The 20559-nt window shown below is 37.3% G+C and overlaps 1 non-coding gene across 1 annotated transcript; it reads left to right on the plus strand.

Moving 5' to 3' along the window:
• Positions 1 to 489: 489 nt before the first annotated feature.
• On the plus strand, positions 490 to 593 carry LOC130870569 (U6 spliceosomal RNA). Its single transcript, XR_009056714.1, has one exon. It is a non-coding gene; the product is annotated as a U6 spliceosomal RNA (small nuclear RNA).
• Positions 594 to 20559: the final 19966 nt, after the last annotated feature.

The raw sequence follows: 20559 nt of genomic DNA on the forward strand, positions 1-20559 counted from the left end.
CACCGAATTTAATTACAACAGGCCAGCATGCTCTTTTGAGCATAGTTTCAACTATCTCCAGAAAGCAAAATGACCAATGATTCTATAAATATTCACTGAAAAGATAAACTAGCCATATTTTCAGAAAATCTACAATTGCATTGTTTAATAATAAGAATAGACCTTGAAATAAATAATAGTTCTATATAACTGGAATCTCAGCATCCAAGAGGCAGAATTATGTGTTTCTGGTCAGCCTGGCAACTTGGTGAAACCCAGTCTCTGAAAAAATTTCTTTATCTGTGTGTATGTGTATGTAATATTACTATATATCTTTAATCTTCCATTATGAAACCAAATAGAAGATAATATCCAGTTACAACAAAATGTTATGTATAACTTTCATGTAATTCCATACAAAAAATCATAACAATACCCTACAAAACGAAATTCTCTTTTGTAAAAGTCCATATAGGAAAACAATTATTTAATCAATAGACAGGAAACATTTTAAGACCAGCAGTACCTATACTAAAATTGGAATGATACAGAGAAGATAAGAATGGCTTCTGAGTGAGGATGACATATGAATTCAAAATGAGTTCCATATTTTAAAATTAAAATCAATCAAAAGAGACAAAGAAGAACATTGCATATTTGTCACAGGAAAAATTCATCAAGAGAAAATCTCAATACTGAACACCTATGCCACAAATACAAGGGCACCCTCATATGTAAAAGAAACACTTCTAAAGCTTAATTCACACATTAAACCACACACACTAATAGTGGGAGACTTCACATTCCACTCTTACCAATGGACAGGTCTGTAAAACAGAATATTAACAGAGAAATAAGGGAATTAACAGATGTTATGACTCAAATGGACTTAAAAAGCACCTATAGAACATTTGATCCAAACATAAAAGAATATATCTTCTTCTCAGCACCTCATAGAACCTTCTCAAAAATTGGCCACATACTAGGTAACAAAACAAACCTCAACAGATACAAAAAAATATGGAATAACCCATGTATCTTATCAGATCACCATGGCTTAAAATTAGAATTCAACATCAGCACTAATTCCAGAAAGCCCACTAACACATGGAAATTAAACAATGCTCACATGAATCATCAATGGGGCATGGAAAAAATAAAAGAATAAATTAAACACTTCTTAAATTCAATGAAAATGACCACAAAATATATGCAAATTTATGGGAAACAATGAAAGCAGTGATAAGAGGAAAGTTCATAGCGCTAAATATCTACATAAAGAAGCTGGAAAAATCCCACAACACTGAGTTAACAGAACATTTGAAAACTCTAGAACAAAAAGAAGCAAATTCACCCAGGAAAACTAGACAGCAGGAAATAATCAAATTGAGAGCTGAAATCAACAAAATAGAAATAAAGAAAACAATACAAAGAATCAATGAGACAAAGAGTTGGTTCCTTGAGAAAAATCAATAAAACAGACAAACCTTTATCCAAACTAATCAAGAACAGAGAGAGAATATCCGAATTAACAAAATCAGAAATGAAACGGAAGACATAACAACAGACACTGAGGAAATCCAGAGAATCACTAGGTCATATTTCGAAAACCGATACTCCTACAAAATTGGAAAACTTAAAGAAAATAGACAACTTTCTGGATAAATATCACTTACCAAAATTAAATCAAGACCAGATAAGAAACTTAAATAGACCTATAACTGCTTAAAACAAACAAACAAACAACAACAACAACAAAAAAAAAAACTACAGAAACAGTCATCAAAAGTCGCCCAACCAAAAAAAGCCCAGGATCAGATGGTTTCAGCTCAGAATTAAACAAGATTTTCAAAGAAGAAATAATACCAATACTCCTCAAATTGTCCCACACAACTGAAACAGAAGAAACATTGCCAAATTCTTTATATGAGGCTACAATTACCCTGATACCCAAACCACAGAAAGACTTTACTAAGAAAGAGAATTTCAGACCAATCTCATTCATGAATATTGATGCAAAAATACTCTATAAAATACTGGCAAATTGAATCTAAGAACACGTCAGAAAAATCCACCATGATCAAATGGGCTTCATTCCAGAGATAGGAGGATGGCTCAACATAGAAAAATCTGTCAATGTAATCTACCATATCAACAAACTTAAAAATAAAAACCACATGATCAACTCATTAGATGCTGAAAAAATCTTTGACAAAATACAACATCCCTTCATGATAAAGATCTTGGAGAGAATAGGGATACAAGGAACATACCTAAACATAATAAAGGCAATGTACAGAAAGCCAATAGCCAACATCAAACTAAATGGAAAGAAACTCACAGAAATCCAAATAAAATCAGGAACAAGACAAGGTTGTCTACTCTCTCCATATCTATTCAATATAGTTCCTGATGTTCTAGCTAGAGCAATAAGATATCAAAAGTGGATCAAGGAGACACAAATCAGAAAAAAAGTCAAACTCTCATTATTTGTTGATGATAAGACAATTTACATATGCGGCCCCAAAAATCCTACCAATGAACTTGTACAACTCATAAACACTTTCAGTAATATAGCAGGATACAAGATTAGTTAAAAAAAATCATTAGCCCTCATTTACACAATTGATAAATGAGCTGAGAAAGAAATCAGAGAAACATCACCCCTCACAATAGGTACAAATAGCATAAAATATCTTGGAATAACTCTAAGCAAACAAGTGAAAGACACGTATAACAAGAACTTTCAATCTTTGAAGAAAAAAGTTAAAGAGGACCCGCCAAAATGCAAAGATCTCCCTTGCTCTTAGGTAAGTAGAATTAACATAGTAAAAATGGCAATCTTACCAAAAGCAATCTACAGATTCATTGCAATGCCTATCAAAATGCCAGCAAAATTCTTCACAGACCTTGAAAGAACAGTAATCAACTTCATATGGAAAAGCAAAAAACCCAGGATAGCCAAAACAATCCTGTACAGTAAAGGAACTTCTGGAGTCATTACAATTCCTTCTACTACAGAGCTACAGTACTGAAAACAACTTGGTGTTGGCATAAAAACAGAAAGGAGGACCAATGGAACTGAATCTAAGACACAGAAATCAATCCACACAGCTACAAACACCTGATTTTTAACAAAGAAGCAAAGCATAAAATGGAAAAAAAAGCATATTCAACTAAAGGTCCTGGTATAACTATCAACATGTAAAAGAATGAAAATAGACCCATATCTATCACCATGCACAAAACTCAATTCCAAGTGGATCACAGACCTCAACATAAAGACAACCACACTGAACCTCACGGAAGAGAAAGTGGGAGCTACACTTAAATGCATTGGCACAGCAGACCACTTCCTAAATATAACCCCAGTAGCACAGACACTGAGAGAAACAATTAATAAATGGGACCTCTTGAAACTGAGAAGCTTCTGTAAAGCAAAAGACACAGTCAACAAGACAAAATGGCAGCCTACAGAATGGGAAAATATCTTCACCAACCGCACACCAGACAAAGGGCTGGTCTCCAAAATATGTAAAGAACTCAAGAAATTGGCCATCAAAAAAACAAATAATCCAGTAAAAAAAAAAAAAATGGGTTACAGAGCTGAACAGAGAGAACTCCCAACAGAGGAATCTAAAATGTGTTAAAGACATTTGAGGAAATGCTCAACATTCTTAGCCATCAGAGAAATGCAAATCAAAACAACTCTGAGATTCTATCTTACACCTGTAAGAAAGGCCAAGATCAAAAGCACTGAGGACAAGTTATGCTGGAGAGGATGTGGGGTAAAGGAAACACTTCTGCATTGCTGGTGGGAGTGCAAACTGGTACAGCCGTTTTGAATATCAGTACGGTGATTTATCCAAAAATTAGGAAACAACCTTCCTGATGACTCAGCAACACCACTTTTGGATATATACCCAAAGGATGCTCAATCATACAACAAGGAAATGTGCTCAGCTATGTTCATAACAACATTGTTTGCCATAGCCAGAACCTGGAAACAACCAAAATGCCCTTTGGCTGAAGAATGAATAAGGAAAATGTGGTACATTTACACAATGGAGTACTACACAGCAGAAAAAAATTAATGACATCTTGAGATTTGCAAGCAAATGGATGGATCTAGAAAACATCATACTGAGAGAGGTAACTCAGAACCAGAAAGACAAATATTATATGTACTCACTCACAGTGACTTTTAGATCTAAAACAAAGAAAACCAGCCTACAATTCACAATACCAGAGAACCTAGAAGATAATGAGGATCCTAAGAGAGATATACATTGGTCTAATATACATGGAAAGCAGAAAAAGGCAAGATCTCCTGAGTAAATTAGGAGCCTGAGGACCATGGGGAAGGGTAGAATCAGAGGAGAGAAGAAGAGAGGGGAACAGAGAAATATAAAAAATAAAAACATTAATTAATTAAAATTAATTAATTAAAAGTAAACAAAAATCTACAGCAGGTATGCAAATGTTATTTTAATGCAGATATAAATGTAAATTATGTAGCCAGGACATCCATACCAGAAAACTTTGGTTACAAAGTTGACATGGCTCAGCAGCAAATGATAAAAGTGAATCTGCCTACTTTGGGTCCTTAAGGAGCCTTTCAAAGCTCCTTACCTCTGTTTCTGATGAAACGTATCTACATTAGGCATCTTGACTATTAATTTTATTCCCTTGGACCATCAATTCCTAAACAGATGCATTTTTGAAATTTACACAGATTTGTTCAACTCATTATTTTTAGCACATATTTAGCAAATTTACTAAAGTAGGAATGGCCCCCATAGACTCGTGTGTTCAAATGATTGACCCAAACATGGTGCTAGAGAAGGAACTAAGAGTTCTATGTCTTGATCCTCAGGCTGCAGAAAAAGACTGCCACACTAGGCAAAGCTTGAGCATATATGAGCCTTCAAGGCCTGCCTTCACAGTGACACACTTCCTCAAACAAGGTCACACCTACTCCAACAAGGCCACACTTCCTAGTAGTGCCACTGGCTATGGGTCAATCAACACCATGATGATAAAGGACTTAACCTCTGAAACTATAAGTCAGCCCCAATTCACTGTTTCCTTGATAAGAGTTGCCATAGCCTTGGGGTCTCTTCACGGCAATAAAACCCTAACTAAAACAGTTTTCTTTTTACTTTACATTGTCAGTTAATAATGAGCTGTCTTTGATTTGGCATTTTACGGCCTATGGTTTATATGTCCTTCTACTTTAATGTCTTTATAATGTCGTAAGAAAGTGTAAAACCAAAGCAGAAGGTGTTTTCAATTTACTCTAAAGTGGTAACTTTCGTGAAAACTACTTGTTTACTTCAAACATTTATGGTGATTACATCTGTGTTTGGATTAATTTGCAGTTTTTCTTATGCCGTTTTCTAATATTTCTTTAATTTTTTTCTCCTTTTTGTTTTCTAATTTCTTAATTAGATTTTTTTTTTTTTTTTTTTTTGGTTTTTTCGAGACAGGGTTTCTCTGTGTTAATTAGATTTTTTTAAGTCTATTGTCTTTCCTTATAAATTCTCCTGTTAGTTTTGAATTTGGACAGTTGAGAATTAAACTCATTTATGAAGATTATGATTGCCAGTGTACTTGAATCTATTTAACAACTTGGTATTTACTTGTTTGGGCCTTGGTTTTTATTTTATTGTTTCTTTTTGCTTTTACTAATACCTTTTATTCTGTGAGGTTAGAGAGTGACTTTCTTCATTACACTTTTCTTCCATCTGTTTGAACATTGCATTCTGTCAAGTGTGCAATATGTTGGGTTAGATAAACTCACTAACTTAAGATACATACCTAATAAAGTCAAAGATATTGCGCCTAGGCTGGGATGGTGGCACCTGCCTGTAAGTCCAGCACTTGGAAGGAAAGAATAATCTCCTTTGCATATCACAATAAAATCATCTAACGTTCTTATTTCTATGAGGGAGAAAGGAATATTTTAGGAACCTGATATGTGATACTTCTTGAGAACACGTTTGAAGTTATATTTTTCCAGGCAGAAACTGATATCAAAATTACCTAGTGTCACCACCAACCCTGAAGATCACAGTTTGGAAATAGTAACAAACCTACATAATACAGTTGACGCAATTTTTAATAGTCATTTTAAATTCCCAATAAAAATTTTCTTTTAATTTTATGAATTAAAACCTGCAATAAATTAAACCAACTGCCATCTTTAATGGTAACTGTTCTATTAACAGAACAATTTCTGGCCAATCAGAAAGCAAGCTGGATGTGCTGATTCTGAAGAGAAACTAGTCCTGTTTGAAAGTCCAGCAACCTCAAGGCCCACACACTAAGAGTAAATTGATCTGCCTTTTTTGATTTTCAGGAGTTTTAAACTGAAAATCATGAAATATAAAGTTCTCAATTCTTAGTTGAAATAAGTTTAAACTGAGTTTCCTACTTTGCTGACAGAAGTTTCTGTCCCACCTGGTATCTCAGTCATTCAGTCCCAAGGAAAAACACAGAGGTCTACATTAACTATAAACTGGTTGGTCTAGTCTCAGGCTTCTTATTAACTAACTCTTACATCTTAAATTATCCCATAATTCTTGTCTGTGTCAGCCACGTGACTTGGTACCTTTCATCAATAAGGTATTCTCATCTTGCTTCCTTTGTGTCTGGGTGACGACTGTTGACTGAGCCTTTCTTCTTCCCAGAATTCTCCTAATCTGGTCACCCCTCCTATATTCCCTACCTTCCTGCCTGGTTGCCCCACCTATACTTTCTGCCTGGCTAGTGGTCAATCAGCATTTTATTAAACCAAGACAAGTGACAAATCTTTACAGGTACAGGACTGTTGTCCCATAGCACATTTCTTATAAATAATGAGCATGTGATCACATATGTCTATATTGTCAATGAATAAATAACACACTGTAAAAGTCTGTCATTCTAACTCCCACGGCAAAGGTTTCAGAATTAGGAATTTGTTCCATTGAAATTACAATATTTCTAATAATACTGTAATAGGTTAATAATTATATAAGAAGGGAGTTTTGCACTTTAAATAATCTTACAATAATAATGTATCTGCCTTGCCCAAACAATCATTGATGTGGAAAAATTTTTAAGTGATTTTAAAAAATCAATTTTCAAGTTAATTTACACATCAGAGAAAAGAAACAAACAGGGCTATCTCAGATTCCTTTTATGTTGTATTCATTTATTTTTTTATTTATTTTTTTATTAATTAATTTATTCAATTATTAAAGATTTCTACCTGTTCCCCGCCACCACCTCCCATTCCCTCCCCCTCCCCCAATCAAGTCTTCCTTCCTCCTCAGCCCAAAGAGCAAGCAGGTTTCTCTGCCCTGTGGGAGGTCCAAGGACCACCCACCTCCATCCAGGTCTATTAAGGTGAGCATCCAAACTACCTGGGCTCCCACAAAGCCATTACGTGCAATAGGATCAAGAACCCATTGCCATTATTCTTCAGTTCTCAGTAGTCCTCATTGTCCATTATGTGCAGCGAGACCGGTTTTATCCCATGATTTTTCAGTCCCCGGCCAGCTGGCCTTGGTGAGTTCCCGATAGAACATCCCCATTGCCTCAGTGTGTGGGTGCACCCCTCGCAGTCCTGAGTTCCTTGCTCGTGCTCACTCTCCTTCTGCTCCTCCTTTGGATCGTGAGACTTCTCGACCCAGCAATACCACTATTGGGAATATACCCAAGAGATGCCCAAACATACAACAAAAGTATATGCTCAACTATGTTCATAGCAGCATTGTTTGTAATAGCCAGAACCTGGAAACAACCTAGATGTCCTTCAATGGAAGAATGGATGAAGAAAGTATGGAATATATACATATTAGAGTACTACTCAGCAGTAAAAAACAATGACTTCTTGAATTTTGCATACAAATGGACGGAAATTGAAAACACTATCCTGAGTGAGGTAAGCCAGACCCAAAAAGAGGAACATGGGATGTACTCACTCATATTTGGTTTCTAGCCATAAATAAAGGACATTGAGACTATAATTCGTGATTCTAGAGAAGCTAAATAAGAAGGTGAACCCAAAGAAAAACATATAAGCATCCCCCTGAATATTAACCTTCATCAGGCGATGAAAGAAGACAGAGACAGAGACCAACATTGGAGCACTGGACTGAAGTATTCATTTATTTGTTGGCTGATGTCATAGAGGAAGCAGTGGGTCTTGCCATGACGCTGGTTTAGAAATACTGCATTGTTGAAATATTGTAAAATACTGTGAAATGGTTAACAGGTAAACCCCACACTTCCTGTTAGCTCTTTGAGCATGGGGGCTGGTACAAGAAACTACTGCAAATAGAAAGCCGTTATTTGCGCTTTTGTACTTGTTCATCTTAATTTAACTGTTTACTAATATTGCCCTCAGTGTGACTCTGAGTAGAATGCTAGTAATTCTGGATTGCTTTCAATTTTATGTACTTAGTAGATGTGTTTGAATAAAGCTTATTATGTCAAAAGCAAGCTTATTAAATAACAAAAATCAACAGATCATGGACTAGCCTGCCAAATGTTGGCACTTTGCTTTAAGTATTGACTAACATGAAGACAAATGAAGATACCAGAAGAATTTAGCTGGGTTGTATCCAGATGGATGTTTGGCAACATAATTGATGTATCTGTTTATTGCAGAGATGATATTTTTCTGAGGAAAATGATAAATAAAATTTCTTGAATGGTGGCCATGTTTCTCATCATTATCTACCTGATTGGTAGAAGTACACTGAATAAACAGTTCTCTATTCATGGCCAGAGCTAAAGTTTAGGGACAGAGGAGGAAATGATGATATAACAGGCTTGCTGCAGCTGCTGTTTGGTGGAGATTAGAATAGCTAAGATGTATATGTTGTAGAAGGCTGCTAGTTTGTTCCCGGCTGCTCAGCCCCAAAATAATCACACAGAAAACATATTATTATCAATACTGTTTGATGAATAGTTTAAGCGTATTTCTGGCTAACTCATATCTTAAATTGACCCATTTCCATTAATCTGTGTATTGCCATGAGGCTGTGGTTTACTCGGTAAAGTTCCAGCAGCTGTCTCCATTGGGGCTATATGGCTTCTCTCTGACTCTGCTTTCTTTCTCCCAGCATTCACTTTAGTTTTTCCCACCTAGCTAAATTCTGCCTTGCTATAGGCCAAAGCAGTTTTCTTTATTCATTAACAAATAAAAGCAACAATAGACAGAAGGACCTCCCACACCACATATAGACGTAGGTATTTTGTGTGGTTCTTTGCATGAATCAGTTTCATTTAGGTCTCAAAAAGAGGCTATGGGACAGATAATAATGTTGGTTCTGTTTTATACAGGAGGGAACATCTCACATACTATTCTTAACTTTTATAAAAAATGAAATATATTTCACAAAAAGATTTGTGATACCTTTAGGTTCTCTGTGATTAAATTATAACAGGACACATTTTTTCCACCTTATTTTGTGAAGTAGGGGAGTTTTATATGAATTTAAAATCTTAAAGACACATAGTTGCATATCTTTAGATATCTAAAACTAATAAATATTTGGTTTTGTTGCTGTTTCTTTTTTTTATTTTATTCTTTTTTAATTAAAATTTCCGCCTCCTCCCCCTTTCCCATTTCCCTCCCCCTCCTCCCACATATTGCCCCCTCCCCCATTCCTCTCCCCCTAGCCCCACTCCTCTTCTCCTCCCCCCACTCCATTCCCCCTCCCTCTCAATACTGAAGAGCAGTCCAAATTCCCTGCCCTGCGGGAAGACCAAGGTCCTCCCACTTCTATCTAGGTCCAGGAAGGTGAGCATCCAAACAGGCTAAGCTCCCATAAAGCCAGTTCATGTATTAGGATCGAAACCTAGTGCCATTGTCCTTGGCTTCTCATCAGTCTTCATTGTCCGCCATGTTCAGAGAGTCCAGTTTCAACCCATGTTTATTCAGTCCCAGTCCAGCTGGCCTTGGTGGGCTACCAATAGATCAGTTCCACTACCACAGTGGGAGGGTACACCCCTCGTGGTCCTGACTTCCTTGCTCATGTTCTCCCTCCTTCTGTTCTTCATTTGGACTTTAAGAGCTCAGTCCATTGCTCCAAATTGGGTCTGTGTCTCTATCTCAATCCATCGCCAGATGAAGGTTCTAAGGTGATATGCAAGATATTCATCAGTATAGGATAGGGTCATTTCAGGTTCCCTCTCCTCAGTTGCCCAAGGTACCAGCTGGGGACATCTCCCTGGACACCTGTGAGCCCCTCTAGAGTCAAGTCTCTTGCCAACCCTAAGATAGCTCCCTTAGTTAGGATATATACTTCACTGCTCCCGTATCCACCCTTCCTGTATCCCAACCATCCCATTCCCCCAAGCTCCTCCCATCCTCCCCTTCTCACGTTTCTCACCCCATTTCCCCTTAGCCCCATGCCACCTCACCCGCAAGTTCCCAGGTTTTGCCCGGCCATCTTGTCTACTTCCCCTATCCAGGTGAATGACTATACTTTTTTCTTTGGGTTCACTTTCTTATTTAGCTTCTCTAGGATCACAAATTATATGCTCAATGTCCTTTATTTATGGCTAGAAATCAATTATGAGTGAGTACACCCCATGTTCCTCTTTTGGGGTCTGGGATACCTCACTCAGTATAGCGTTTTCTATTTCCATCCATTTGCATGCAAATTTCGAGAAGTCATTGTTTTTTACCGCTGAGTAGTACTCTAATATGTATATATTCCACACTTTCTTCATCCATTCTTCTATTGAAGGGCATCTAGATTGTTTCCAGGTTCTGGCTATTATAAACAGTGCTGCTATGAACATAGTTGAACAGATACTTTTGTCATATGATAGGGCATCTCTTGGGTATATTCCCAAGAGTGGTATTGCTGGATCTTGGGGTAGGTTGATCCCAAATCTCCTGAGAAATCGCCACACTGATTTCCAAAGTGGTTGCACAAGTTTGCATTCCCACCAGCAATGGATGAGTGTGCCCCTTACTCCGCAATCTCTCCAGCAAAGGCTATCATTGGTGTTTTTGATTTTAGCCATTCTGACAGGTGTAAGATGGTATCTCAAAGTTGTTTTGATTTGCATTTCCCTTATCGCTAAGGAGGTTGAGCATGACCTTAAGTGTCTTTTGGCCATTTGAATTTCTTCTGTTGAGAATTCTCTGTTCAGTTCAGTGCCCCATTTTTTAATTGGGTTAATTATCCTTTTAAAGTCTAGTTTCTTGAGTTCTTTATATATTTTGGAGATCAGACCTTTGTCTGTTGCAGGGTTGGTAAAGATCTCCCAGTCAGTGGGTTGCCTTTTTGTCTTAGTGACAGTGTCCTTTGCTTTACAGAAGCTTCTCAGTTTCAGGAGGTCCCATTTATTCAATGATGTCCTTAATGTCTGTGCTGCTGGGTATATACGTAGGAAGTGATCTCCTGTACCCATATGTTGTAGAGTACTTCCCACTTTTTCTTCTATCAGGTTCAGTGTGTTCAGACTGATATTGAGGTCTTTAATCCATTTGAACTTGAGTTTTGTGCATGGCGATAGATATGGATCTATTTTCATTCTTCTACAGGTTGACAACCAGTTCTGCCAGCACCATTTGTTGAAGATGCTTTCTTTCTTCCATTGAATACTTTTAGCTCCTTTATCAAAAATCAGGTGTTCATATGTTTGTGGGTTAAAATCAGGGTCTTCTACTCGATTCCATTGATTGACTTCTCTGTTTTTATGCCAATACCAAGCTGTTTTCAATACTGAAGCTCTGTAACAGAGTTTGAAGTCAGGGATGGTAATGCCTCCAGACGATCCTTTATTATATAAGATTGTTTGGGCTATCCTGGGTTTTTTTGTTTTTCCATATAAAGTTGATTAATGTCCTCTCAAGATCTGTGAAGAATTTTGATGGGATTTTAATGGGGATTGCATTGAATCTATAAATTGCCCTTGGTAGAATTGCCATTTTTACTATGTTGATCCTCCCAATCCAAGAGCAAGGGAGATCCTTCCATTTTTTGGTATCCTCCTCAATTTCTTTCTTCAAAGACTTAAAGTTCTTGTCAAATAGATCCTTCACTTCCTTGGTTAGAGTTACCCCAAGATATTTTATGCTATTTGTGGCTATCGTGAAGAGTGATGCTTCTCTGATTTCCCTCTCTGCTTCCTTATGCTTTGTGTATAGGAGGGCAACTGATTTTTTGGAATTGATCTTGTATCCTGCCATGCTACTAAAGGTGTTTATCAGCTGTAGGAGTTCTTTGCTGGAGTCTTTGGGGTCGCTTATGTACACTATCATATCATCTGGAAATAATGAAAGTTTAACTTCTTCCTTTCCAATTTGAATCCCTTTGATCCCCTTATGTTGTCTTATTGCTATCGCTAGAATTTCAAGCACTACATTGAAGAGGTATGGAGAGACTGGACAGCCTTGTCGTGTTCCTGATTTTAGTGGAATATCTTTGAGTTTCTCTCCATTTAATTTGATGTTAGCTGTTGGCTTGCTATAAATAGCTTTTATTATAGTTAGGTACGACCCTTTTATCCCTAATCTCTCTAAGACTTTTATCATAAAGGGATGTTGAATTTTGTCAAATGCTTTTTCAGCATCTAATGAAATGATCATATGGTTTTTATCATTCAGTTTATTTATATGATGGATTACATTGATAGATTTTCTTATGTTGAACCAGCCCTGCATCTCTGGGATGAAGCCTACTTGATCATAATGGATAATTTTTCTAATGTGTTCTTGGATTCGGTTTGCCAGTATTTTATTGAGGATTTTCACATCGATGTTCATGAGTGACATTGGCCTGTAGTTCTCTTTCTTGGTTGGGTCTTTGTGTGGTTTTAGTATCAGAGTAACTGCAGCTTCATAAAAGGAATTTGGCAATGACTTCTCTGTTTCTTTATTGTGAAATACATTAAGGAGTATAGGTATTAGGTCTTCTTGGAAGTTCTGGTAGAATTCTGCATTGAAACCATCTGGACCTGGGCTTGTTTTGGTAGGGAGGTTTTTTATAACAACTTCTAATTCTTCACGACTAAGAGGTCTATTTAGATTGTTCACCTGGTCCTGATTTAACTTTGGTATATGGTACTTATCTAAAAAAGTGTCCATTTCATTTACATTTTCCAATTTTGTGGCATACAGGCTTTTGTAGTAAGATCTAATGATTCTCTGAATTTCCTCTGTGTCTGTTGTTATTTCTCCCTTTTCGTTTCTAATCTTGTTAATTTATGTATTCTCTCTCCGCCGTTTGATTAGTTTGGATAGGGGTTTATCAATCTTGTTGATTTTCTCCAAGAACCAGCTTTTTGTTTTATTGATTCTTTGGATTGTTTTCTGTGTTTCTATTTTGTTGATTTCAGCCCTCAGTTTGATTATTTCCAGTCTTCTACTCCTCCTAGGTGAGTCTGCTTCTTTTTTTTTCTAGAGCTTTCAGGTGGGCTGTTAAGTCTCCAATGTGTGCTTTCTCTGTTTTCTTTAAGTGGGCACTTAGTGCTATGAACTTTCCTCTTAGCACTGCTTTCATAGTGTCCCATAGGTTTGAGTGTGTTGAGTCTTCGTTTTCATTGAATTCAAGAAAGACTATAATTTCTTTCTTTTTTCTTCCTTGATCCAGGTGTGGTTCAGTAGTTGACTGTCCAGTTTCCATGAGTTCGTAGGCTTTCTGGGGGTAGCATTGTTGTTGAATTCTAACTTTAGTCCATGGTGATCTGATAAGACACAGGTGGTTACTAATATTTTTTTGTAACTGTGTAAGTTTGCTTTGTTACCGAGTATATGGTCAATTTTTGAGAAGGTTCCATGAGCTGCAGAGAAGAAGGTATATTCTTTCCTATTTGGGTGGAATGTTCTATAGATGTCTGTTAAGTCCATTTGATTCATTACCTCCCTTAATCCTCTTATTTCTCTGTTAGGTTTCTGTCTGCTTGACCTGTCCATTGGTGAGAGAGGAGTGTTGAAATCTACTATTAGTGTGTGTGGTTTGATGACTGCCTTGAGTTTTAGTAATGTTTCTTTTACATAAGTGGGTGCTTTTATAGTAAGGGCATAGATATTCAGGATTGAGACTTCATCCTGATGAACTGTTCCTGTTATGAGTAAAAAATGTCCCTCTCCATCTCTTCTGATTGATTTTAGTTTGAAGTCAACTTTCTTAGAAATTAGTATGGCCACACCTGCTTGTTTCTTAGGTCCGTTTGCTTGATAAACCTTTCCCCAGCCCTTTACTCTGAGTAGATGTCTGTCTTTGTTGGTTGAGGTGTGTTTCTTGTAAACAGCAGAATGTTGGATCCTGTTTTCGTATCCAATCTCTTAGCCTGTGCCTCTTTATAGATGAGTTGAGTCCATTGATATTAAGTGATATTAATGACCAGTGGTTGTTAACTCCGGTCATTTTTTTCTTTCTTTCTTTCTTTCTTTCTTTCTTTCTTTCTTTTCTCTCTCTTTTTTTTTTTTTTTTTTTTTTTTGGTAGTAGAGATTGTGTGTTTCCCTTCTTCAAGTTGTGCTGGTGAAAGGTCATTAGATGTCTGAGTTATTGTGGGCATTGTTGGACTCCTTGGGTTGTCTCTGTAGTTCCTGCTCATTTATACAAATTTTCCATCTCCATCCTTCCCTCAGTTTGTGTTTTCTTCATTACTTCCATTTCATTCTTCAAGTCTTGAGCCGTTTCCCTTACCTGTTTAATTGCTTTTTCTTATTTCTCTTGGTTTTCTTGGGTATCTTTGAGAGATTTATTCATTTCCTCTACCTTTTTGTTTGTAATCTCTAATTGATTATGGCAGTTTTTCACCTCCTGTTTAAGGTCCTCTATTATTTTCATATAATTCACTTTTGAGTCGAATTCTTCTAATTCTTCTGGGATAGGGTGTACAATTCTTCTTATTTCGGGATTCCTGGATTCTGGTGATGTCACGTTGCCTTTCAGGTTGTTGGAGGAATTCTTGCATTGGTGCCTGCTCATCTCTTCCTTCAAATGGAGCCAGGTTAACACGGACAAAAGGGCAAATGTGGGGGGTAAGGCGGGGTTGAGTAGAACACAGGCAACCCTGCAGCACAAGCTGGAGGTGTCTGCGTTCCCTTTAGGGGGTTCTTGAGGCCTGCCCGGTAGGCAGGCACTCACCACTCTGAGTGGGTAACCTTAGTGTAGGAGCAGGAAGCTGTTCCTCAGCAAAGCACCTTGCAGACAAGGCAGGCTTGGGGGGGGGGCGTGTGTAGGAAAGAAAAACCTGCAGCAGGAGCTGGGGGAGGGGGGTTTGTGGTCTATTCCGGGACAGTCTGCCCCGGATAGCACACACTCACCTGTTCAGATGGAACTTCTCAGCACCTACACAGGGACGCATGGTAGCCCAATGAGCCAGGGACAAAGAGAAGAACGAGGCAGGCAGGTCGGGTCCAGAAGAGCACAGCAGACCCTGTAGCCCCAGCCGCAGGGGCCTGCGCTCCCTTGTGGGGGACCTTGAGGCCTGCCCCCTAGTCAGGCACTCACTGCTCTGGGTGGGTAGCCTTAGTGTAGTTGCTGTTTCTTTTTAGCATTGCCCTTGTGTATTACAGCTCATTCTAGAACTTGCTATATGGCTGAAGATGACATTGAATTTCTGATTACTCTACATCCTTCCCCAAGGACTGTAAATTTTAAGTGTGTGTCACCATGCCAGGTACTAAAGATCAAACCCAGGCATCCATGCATGCTAGGCAAGCACTCTAACAAATGAACTGTTTGCCAGACATACAATTAGTGACTGTCAAGTAATAAACAACCATAAGAACAGTTACAAAATAAAAAACTTAAATATAGCAAAATCCAAATGAAGATAGCTTGCTCAATTAAATATTTTCCGATATTGAGCATATTGTATTTATTAAGGAAAATTTCAAAAGTGAACAGATGGAAGCAACAGTCACTCATTTAAAATTCCTAGATGGACCCACAGGCAAGGAGAGCCATTCTTAGCATGTGGTGAATACATATATCCAGGCAAGTTAATATATGAGTGTCTTTTAGAATTCCTTTTAAATATGTCTGTATGCTATGATTTGAAGCCTCATTTTATTTTATTTTATTTTATTTCTCTTAAAATGTTTTAACATTTTCCTTTAGCAGAAAATATTCTTCAAGGGCATTCTTAAGACACCCCAGTATCTAGTCACATGGTAATATCATGAATCTATTACAGCATCTTTTGTTATTAGAGTTCATATTTTGTCTGCTATCTGTAATAGCAATTCATTTGAATAAATCTATGATCAGTCTTTGTTTTACAGAATTATCTGGTGAACAGATATGCTTTCAGGCCCTAATACGATGTCTTTAGCTGCCTTGCTGAGGAATGAAAATGAGGATGCAACTTGATCACAAGGATTTGTAGGAGGTTACTGATTGCCAGTCTCCTTTTCTTAACGATTCATCCTGTGAGTGCTGGGCTGTATGATAGAAGGAGCAAGCAACTCTGTGGTCCCTTGCGGAATTGCTTGCTGGTCCTGTAGAATTCCTGTTCTTCCACAGCTATCTAGCTTACTACACAGAACCTGCTTCTGTTTTCTCTTCCAACCTTAAGAGCTGGAGGATCTCTTTTCCCATACCACTCTACAGGAAAGGCCTTCTCTTCTCAAAACCCTGATCCATCACCAGCTTGATCCTATGGCAACACAGTTTGTTCCATCGATAACCCCAGCTTCTTTAGGATAACAAAGATAGGGCTTGGAATAGGGCTATTTCCAGGCAATGCTGAGAATATGCTCCTAAGACTAAACTGCTAGCTGTATCTATATTGCTACGTCCATGAAATTTTGAAGACTTCTGTCACAGAAAATGAAGAGCTTTAGGGAACTTCATTGCCCAAAGCTTCCAGCTGCCTGACAGTCAATGCTGATCCTGTCAATGCATGACATCTAAAGAGCGTGATGTCAGAAGAAAGCTCCTGTGTCCCCAAATTCTTTTCCACACTGTGTCATTTTTCTTCTTTCCTTTGTAGGTTTTCACATCAATTTTAAAAACAGCAATGATATTACAATTCAGATTTCTTTGATCGCTAAATAGTATGTACATTTTATACTTCTCAAACACTTTTTTATTAAACAGATAGCACATGCCATTTGAGCACAGCTTAAAACCATTTAAAACTGAACAGAGAAATAAAGATCTGTCATAAAATTAGTATTAGAGGAAATAATTGTGTGGTGCATGCTGTCCACATATGATGCCTTATGCATAAATATAAATACGAATATTGTACCTCAATGTTTTCTAGAGCTGCAACAATGTCTTCACAACACATGTAACTTTTTCAACCAGTCATAGAGTGATGAACTTCTTTCTACTTTCAATTTTTCCCATGATTAACTGTGATATGACAAATACCATTTTAGGAAAACCTTGATGAACTTTAATAAGCCTTCATGCAAGACAAATTTCTAGTAGTACATTATTGTATGAAGAGTTTGATATATTAAGTTTTTTATAGAATGGAGTGTTATAGGTCAGAGACTACTATCTACCATGAGTATTGCATTCATCCATTGCCTGGGACACTGCTTGACATATAATAGGCCCTCAATGTGTGTTCTTAAGTAAATGCATGGAAAATATCACCCCAATTCCCAAAAATTATGTATCAGTTTTCTTTCAACAATATATTGGAAAATTGTGTGCTGTTTCATGACTGTTGGAAATTGGTACCTCATTTTCCTTTGTATCCTCTTATGATTGGTACCTCATTTTTTTTTTTGTATTCTCTTATGGAGATTAGCCTTAAGCTACCCTTTTTCATTTTTATTATTGCTTAAAGATTTTATTTTAATTTTATTTTATTCTTTTTCTTACTGATATGTCTTAATTTTTCATGTTGATAGGATCCAAAACATGCATACATGGACTAAATCCTGCCTCTCTCTCTCTCTCTTTTTTTTTTTTTTTTTTTTTTGGTTTTTCGAGACAGGGTTCCTCTGTGGTTTTGGAGCCTGTCCTGGAACTAGCTCTTGTAGACCAGGTTGGTCTCGAACTCACAGAGATCCGCCTGCCTCTGCCTCCCGAGTGCTGGGATTAAAGGCATGCGCCACCACCGCCCAGCCAATCCTGCTTCTCTTTACACACACTTAACATCTCCAATCTCTGGTGTTTACTACTCTACATTCAGATTAACTTTTTTAATTTCAGCATATGATTAAACAGGCTGAACCTGTCATTCAGTGCCCAGCTTACTTGACACAGTGTCATCCAATTGTGTATTTTGGTGCAAATGATAGAAGTTCATTTTACATAAGATGTGCCAAGCTGTTAAGAGCACATGAGTTGCTCTTAAGTTTTTCCCCAAGGATAGATAATATCATTTACACACACACACACACACACACACACACACACACACACTTTTTATTCTTCTGTTCATAGACACAAAGGCTGATTCTCTATCGTAGGTATTCTAAATAGTGCCTGGAATAGACATGGCATTTGGATTATGTCTTTGGTAACATGATTTGGATACATACCCAGAAATAGGATACTTTGACCATCTAGTATATGTACTTTATAAAACTCCTTGGAGGTTGTTTATTTTAGATTTATTAATTTTATGTGTATGCAGTTTTGCCTGCATGTATGTCTGTGCATCATATGCATGCAGTGCCCATGGGGGCCAGAAGGGGGTGTCAGATCCCCTGGTTATAGACAATTGAGAGCAATTATGAAAGAGCTGGGACTCAAATTCTTCTGTAAGCAACTCCTGTACTCTTAATTGCTTACCACTTCTCCAGTCCTTATTTACCTTGTGTGGCTTTGTTGTTAAAACATATTACTAATATGCAAATGTACTATAGTCATCTCACCTTATTTCCTCTCACTTTGTGTCATTTTGTTTAAATTTGCTTACTATCAATTTTGAATTTTCCCTTTTTGCTCCTAGGATTTTGTTTTTGTTTTTGCAAAAGGAAGGAGTTTTCTACCTAAAAGTTTAAAAATGTGCAGGTTTTATTTTTACCATTTTCCATATATGCGTATGTGTGTGAGAGAGAGAGAGAGAGAAAGAGAGAGAGAGAGAGAGAGAGAGAGAGAGAGAGAGAGAGAGAGATTAATATGCCTTACTATCTTGGTATTGATGGCAAGCATGAACTAAAGGCTATTTCTTGCCTATGTTGATTTTGGCCACTTTGATTTCCTCTATTTTAAAATTTTGCTCATTTTACTTAGTTGTTTATATTTTTCGTATTTTTAAAAGAAGTTTTTAAATAATAGGAGTATTTTATTACTTCAGTTACACTCACTATTTTTGAGACAGTGCCTTGCTCATGGCCAAGGGTCACTGCGAACTTCTGATTCTTTTGGCTTTGCCTCTCACAGGAAGAAGAAAAAATGGAAGTTTTATAAAAGATAAAACTTCTAAGGAAGCTGAAGAGATTTATTTTGATAATCCCTAAATTCTAGTTTCCAAATACTTAAGAATGATGAGTGTCTCAGATTCTCTCAAAATTCTCTGTCTTTCCCACTTTTTCTGTTACTCTGGGGCTGGATCTATGACCCTGTGTGCACACTATGAAATAGTGATCACAGTGTTACACTCCTATACTGCAGTTTCTGCCATGGGAAGATGAGCTACAAGAACAAATAATCAAGTAGCTCTCTCAACCTTTATTTTATTTATTTATTTTATTTATTTATTTATTTATTTATTTATTTATTTATTTATTTATTTGCTGAGGCATGCAATGGGCAACTTGTATATGGCAGTTCTCTTGAACCTGTCTATATTGGGTTTCATGGTCTAAGTTGATGAGGATGCCTGCTGTTGTAAATCAACAGTCTTAGAACAGAGGAGAGCAGTGCCCCATTCCTCGGCTCCTCACACTCAGCTCACAGCCTAAGGGCGCAGAGACTTCCACATTGTCTTCTCTTGGGCAATATGACAGAACAGCTCTTTTGTGTTCAAAAGAGGTAAAAATGTAACTGGTCTGGTCGGGGTCACATGTAACTGGTCAAACAGCCTAGCAGTGGGAATAACTGTTCAAAGTTCATGAGGTAAGCCTTTAAGAAAAAAAAGACATATGGAACTGAAGACATGTTTCTGCAGATGGAAGAGATTGCTATTTGTTTAGCATGATGGCCAGAGTTTGGATTTCACCTACCCTGTAACAAGCTGGGAATCACCTGTAACACCAGCTCTGAGGAAACTGACATTATTTTATTACAAACACAGTCACCCAGACACAAACATGCATAAATAAGTAAGACATACATTTATAGAAAAATAACATAAAATGTCATAAACAAGGATTTGCCTGTCCTTTCATCTTTTCATGGGAAGCTCTCAGTTTGCCACTGGAACTTTACCTTTTCATACCATCATTTGAAATGATATTTCAGTTTTACAGAAAACATGACTTATCCAATTTGCTTTTATGGTTAACTTCTTCCACTATATTCTGTGAGTGAAGTATTGTATAGTATCTCAAAGCAAGGCAGATCTATAGAATATCATTCCTGGATTGGTTGGTTATGAGATAGGGTTAGGTTAAACTTTCAGCAAGGATGTGGCTGAGCAATTGCAGTTAACCACTTGATATCATCTCTGCTTACTCTACCACTTGATATCATCTCTGCTTA

The sequence above is a fragment of the Chionomys nivalis genome, chromosome 2, assembly GCF_950005125.1.
Source record: "Chionomys nivalis chromosome 2, mChiNiv1.1, whole genome shotgun sequence".
Classification (NCBI taxonomy): domain Eukaryota; kingdom Metazoa; phylum Chordata; class Mammalia; order Rodentia; family Cricetidae; genus Chionomys; species Chionomys nivalis.